The 6,369-nt window shown below is 35.2% G+C and overlaps 1 pseudogene; it reads right to left on the bottom strand.

The window, feature by feature from the left end:
- Positions 1-1,198: 1,198 nt before the first annotated feature.
- On the bottom strand, positions 1,199-2,876 carry LOC104891534 (uncharacterized; annotated as a pseudogene).
- Positions 2,877-6,369: the final 3,493 nt, after the last annotated feature.

The following is a 6,369-nucleotide window of genomic DNA, read 5'->3' as shown; positions in this document are numbered from 1 at the left end:
CCTACGACTCCATGGGTGTCCAATGCAAATGATGCACCCTTACACTTGTGCGTCGGTTTACCAGTTGTATAACACAAATTTAGGAGACGCAAATCAACGTTTTTCTACTAGTGTCTCCTTCAGCGATAATTCGTTTAATTACTCATTTTTTACCATCGCCAATCCACGAAACGTTTTGACTTGTCACACTATTTATATACTTGACTGAGTATCTCTAGCGTTGTACTTAAGGAACAATGTAATCATGCATATAAGAACTTGTTAGATTTGTCTCCATGTGTGTTATCCAAATACAAAGTTCTTGTAATTTTTTTTCATGAAACGAAGTCTTGTAATATTTGTTTATTGGTAATTAGAGAAATTAAAGTTTAGATTAGTGCGTCGGTAAATATACCTCAAATAAATGGTAAACAAATAAAAATCGGAGAAAATATGTAAAATAAATAAACATTTCACTTTACATAATAAAATATTATAAATTTAAATGAGAAGTATTACCCAAAACAACTTGTCTTATTACACAAAACAAAACATCAAAATAAATTTAAAAGATGAACAACAAAAATAATCTCAGCTCACCACGACAAATTAAACACTGCAGTGTGCATGTAGACAGTACTCTATTCGTATTAGTGCTTTTTTCACCTATCACTTCACAAGTTTTTTAACCGTTTCGTAATGAACATTCGAAGAACCTTGCTTATTTTTATTTTTCATGTCCAAGCAACGCCGCAATACATCACAGTCAGAGTAGCAACTTACATCAACTACTATAAAAGAGAGCTCATTGGACATTTGGACTATCATATACTTTTCTATTGCGAGGAATAAATGAAATCTTAGAGTGAGTTTATCCCTCAGACTCAAACCCAACCTTTAGACTGTGCCACATCAGCTTTCCACTAATTTTTACCTACTTTTTATTCTTCAGACTCACTCCAGACTCATTCCAGTTTTACACTTTATCTCTCAGACTCACTCCAGACTCTCTACCAAAAGTTGAATATATTATTTTATATAACATTTATTTTATGTTTTTTTTTCCTACAATGTTAATTACTTAATATGATGATAATATATAGTTCGAATATTTATCGACTATTATATAATTAAAATTATAATTTATGTAATTATGAATTTAAGATTTTAGAATTACTTTAATGTTATTACACACGAAATTGAAAATTACACACGAAATTGAAAATTACACACGAAATTAAAAATTACACATGAAATTGAAAATTACACACGAAATTGCAAAATTACACACGAAATTTAATTAGCGTATCCTCCAAAACGCGACCATATGTGTTCCACCAAATCGTGCTGCATTTGGTGACATTGGGCTCGGTTGCGAATTTGCGTATGATTTTCAAAGTACCTACTCCGGTTTACATAATAATTTCTAAGTAGACCGGTATGAAGTTGTGGACTTTCACTTTGGTTCCTTGCTACCGTATAGTTAACGCTAGTGGTCAATTCAGTATCATCTCTTTCATCCTCAATAATCATATTATGTAATATGATGCATGCTTTCATGATATCACCAACTTCACTTTTTTCCCATAAACGTACGGGGTTGCAAACAATCGCAAATCTCTTTTGGAGCACCCCAAAAGCTCGTTCTATATCCTTCCTTGCACCTTCTTGATGTTGAGCAAATAGTTTTCTTTTTTCAGATAACATGTTTGCTCGAGGAATGGTTTTGACGAAAACAGGCCATTCAGGATAGATACAACATCTGCAAGATAGTATCCTATATTGTACGTGCTTCCATTTATCGTGTAATAGATTTCAGGACCTTGACCTTCAAGCAACTCATCAAATATCGGGGATCGATCCAGGACATTGATATCATTGTTAGATCCTGCGACACCAAAATATGCATGCCAAATCCATAAATCATAAGAAGCAACAGCCTCTAATATCATTGTTGGTACACCTTGATGACCTCCAGTGTATTGACCTTGCCATGCCGTGGGACATTTATCCCACTGCCAATGCATACAGTCGATACTACCTAGCATACCAGGGAATCCACGGGATTCCTCGATTTGAAGAAGACGTCGAGTGTCATCGACCGTTGGCCTTCTCAAGTAATGAGGTTCAAAAACCTCAATCACACACTTACAAAAGTTCTTCAAGCATTGTAGTGCTGTACATCCACCAATTCGCACATATTCATCTACGGCATCACCTGCCACTCCATAAGCCAATAACCGAATGGCAGCAACGCATTTTTTAAGTGGGGAGAGAGATTTCCTACCAACGGCATCAACTTTTTCTTCAAAATATGTAGAATGATTTTCAAGAGCATTGACGATGCGAAGGAATAACTCCTTTCTCATTCGGAACCTTCGGCGAAATTGTTGTGCACTATACACCAGGTTGCTTGAGAAATAATCATTCCATATGCGCTCATGCCCTTCCTCCCGGTTTCTTTCTGTGTTTTTTCTTTTCTTTCTTGTTTTTGTAGGGTTTGAAGGTGATGTATCTTCAATCACATGATTTAGGATATCATCTACTAAACGTGTGGAAATGTCGTCACTCCCCATATATGAATCATATGTTTGATTATACAATTCATCAAAGGTGTTGGGAGGGTTAAAGTATGACATTATTACTATGCCTTGAGGTTTATAATTGTTCAGAGGATTTGTGGAAAGGTTGTTATGAGAATTTGAGCTCAGAAATAGGTAAATATATACAAGGTGTAGATGTTAATAATTCAATGCACAATATTCAAATAACTCAATGAGTACTACAACAGTAATGCACTGATCTTTGGTACAATAATTCAAAAAAAAAGTGAAATAATATCTGATAAAGTTACTGAAAAGATGGATGTGAGGTAACAAGTCATGCATTGATATAGACTTGGAAGTGACAACTCACTTAAGTTGGATCAGTTCACCATTATTGTTGTGATTACTATTATCAATAATATTACTAATAATTATTATACTTAAAGTTAATCAAGAAAATAATTAATTATTATTAATATTAAGAAGTAACATAAGTTCATAAATTAAAAACATGCTTAACTGAAACATAGCTACAACATATTAAAACAACATAAATAAACATTAATAAACATAATAAAATTTAGCAAGTTCAAAGCAACTTAATCATCAAAAGTCCATCCATATTTTTCCGCAAGTGCTTGCAACTTCTTCTCGTGAATCTTTCTTTGTAAAGGAGCCATTTTGGTGACATCGGCACAAAGTAGTTGATTTTCAAGCTCCTGCTCTTTCAAATCTGCCATACGACTCAATGATTGTGCACGTGACCCTTCAATATTCTTTGCAGCTGATATGGCTTCATTATGATCACTCTCGATGCTTTTGCTTTTTCCCTTCCTCTAGGCAGCGAGTTGTTTCTTTGCAGCTTGTTGACCTATTGGTCGGGGATCATCAACTTCATGGAAAGCCTCAACATCATCCCCGCTTGCTGTGTAGTCTCCTGATTCAGAAATCTTATTCCTTTTTGATGAATCAGTTTCGCTGCCTTTCTTACGTTTGCCCTTAAGTTTAGCTCTGAACTTATCTGTTTCACACACAATACTCCATACATGATCGTACTGGAACTTTGTATTGTAGAGACTTTGGTAAAGTGCACGAGCCTCTGAGAGTTTCAAGGCTTCATTGAACCCACTCCTCTTTGCATACACTACAAGAAAATAGGTTTTGGGCAACAAAAATATTCGTCGCCCAAAGGGACAAGTTCGTTGCACAAAGGTTTGGGCAACGAGATTTTTGCGCACCAATTTCGTCGTCTTAGGCTCGACGCCCATTGTATTTGGTGCGTCGAAAATTGTGATCGTTGCCCAAACCACATCTTGGGCATCGAGTTACATTTGTTGCCCATAATGGTCTTTTGTGCTACGAGCCGTGTATCCGTTGCACATTTATGGGGACAGTTGGCACGAGTTTCTTAAATCGTTGCCATATTGACTGACTTTTGGCAACTACTTAACTTTCGTCGCCAATATCACTGAACTTTGTGCAACAATTACTATTTTTTGTCGCCCATTATATTTTTAGTCTTACATGACATGATGTTTTGGGCAACACCAGTTTCGTCGCCCAAAATACTTTAGGCTACGAATTATTGTACATATTCTTCAATCCGCGCTAAATTGAAATGACAATGTGGAACCCTATTTGTTGCCAAATTGGTATGGACTACGAATTATTGTTATCGTGAATCTATAAGATTTTTTCCTGTTCGTATATATTAGATGAACCTATTAAAACAAAAATATGAGATAATAGAAGAAGATTTTGGAATAACAAATTGTATATAATCAAGTACTACAAAAATAATCTTCAAATTTGACATTCAATGTAACTTGAATATTCAAAGTAAATCTAAAAAAAAAACTAATTAGCAGTACCCATAATCTACGAAGAAATTCACATAATCCAAGCCTTATCATAGTTTTCCTCTGCTAATTTGGAAAATAGTCACGACCCATTGTTCCTGATAAAATAAAAAACGTTATAATTAGATACCATGTGATTAAAAAATGGGGGGAATTAATGATCTTGTTACTCTTTCTCCCGAAAAAATATATAGGTGCACCGATATAACAAGTATAACTACAATGGCAATGAACTGGACATAGAATCTAATGGGTAAACATGATATAAGAGCGTAAGGAAATATCTGCTCCAATAACACAGCTCATCAAGACTCACAAGAAATATTACAGTCAACAAAGTTACATATAGATGTCATTCATTCACTAAGCCCCACAGTCCTAATTTATGAAATTTCAAAACTGGTATCATGAAAGTATGGTTCAGCACACATGTGACTTTGAAATGCGCTATATTGACATTAGGCTATCCAAAAGCCAAATCCTCATATTTCATACACTCTCATGCGAGCAATCAAAATAAAGATGACAGAAGTTGTGCAGCTCCTTGTAACCAGCCAAAAGTTAAAGGGCATGATAAGCTTTACCAATCCAGTAAAAGTCAAGTTGTAACAATAGAACATTTGTACAGATATAGAATGATGGAATCCTTACAAACTAACTGCATGCCTAACATAGGTGAATTAGAGTGCTACATAGTGATATCTAATAGTCCACATTACCTGGTACTTAACTACAATCATGCCAAAGCAATGAAAAACTTCAAGTCTGACAAGAAGGGGATTCCTCTCTAACATCAGTAATTTTAAAAGAGAAGATAATGTCATATTTTCCTGATGAAGTAACAATTTGTCATAGAGCACGAATACCACAGCTAAATTTCATGAATTGATCAATATTAATTAAGAAATTACTTTAACTATATATCCTCCAGAATTTGACAATGCATCTCAAAAAATATGTTATGCCTTTCTTACATTATCTAATTACTAGTAGTTAAAAAAACTAATAGATGTTTATCCTTAGAGAAAGGTGAGAGATGCTATATACCCACGATGCTGACATGACATTAAGAGAGATGTTTATACCAGCAACGCAGTCAAGCATGCAAGTCAAAGGCTAGTTGTACAAGATAACTATTTCCTTAGAAAGACCATCTGTTAAAGACATCACTCAAGCTCCAGATGGTGGAATAAGTGGCTCAGGTATCTGGTAAAAAGAATTTAACTAAAAGGGAACATGTGTGCGTGTGAGCATGATATTTTTGTAAGTTTCTTAAAGTTAATGTGACATCATACATACAAAAAGCTACGCAGCAAACAGATAAAGGAAAACAGAAAACTCAAAAACAGAAAGGACTTGTTCAGGTGAGGAGATAGACATGGAAGAAAGATGCATATAAGGATTACAAAGGATAGTACAGCAAATTCAGTTATTATCAGTAAAATTTCAGTCTTTACAAGTGGAAAAAAGTTCTAATCAGGAAAAGAAAAATTACCAGTTTTAGTCAGTATTATTTAATAAGATAGTTTCAACTCAGTAAAAATCAGGTGAAGAGATAATCAACATTCAGCTTCTTCATAGCAACTTTGATGAGCTTCAGTTTACTTACCACCTTATACATTGGGACCCTAGTAACCGACCTATCCCAACAAGATCTTATAATCTTATTATTATAGATTTCAACTACTACATAATATTTAGTAGTTTCTTGGGATCTCCTTATATTGCAAGTTCTGTAAGGGGTGGTGGCAGTAAGGGGGGTTTGTAGGGGGGTGGCAGTAGAGTGAGTGTCTACATGGGGTGGTGGCAGTAGGGAGAGTGTCTGCAGGTGGGTGGTGGCAGCAAGGGGGAGTTCTGCAGGGATATCCTGTATGATGAAACAAAGGGTTGCGGATAGCAATTAGCATAATGACTTTCAAGAGGTACTATGTGCAAAACAGAACCTGGTAATTCATCTTAGAGTTGTTATGAGACGAGGGTACATG

This window comes from Beta vulgaris, chromosome 2 (genome assembly GCF_026745355.1).
Source record: "Beta vulgaris subsp. vulgaris cultivar EL10 chromosome 2, EL10.2, whole genome shotgun sequence".
NCBI classification, from domain to species: Eukaryota; Viridiplantae; Streptophyta; class Magnoliopsida; order Caryophyllales; family Amaranthaceae; genus Beta; species Beta vulgaris.
Note: the sequence above shows the minus strand (reverse complement) of the source record. Positions and strands in the feature narration are given on the sequence as shown.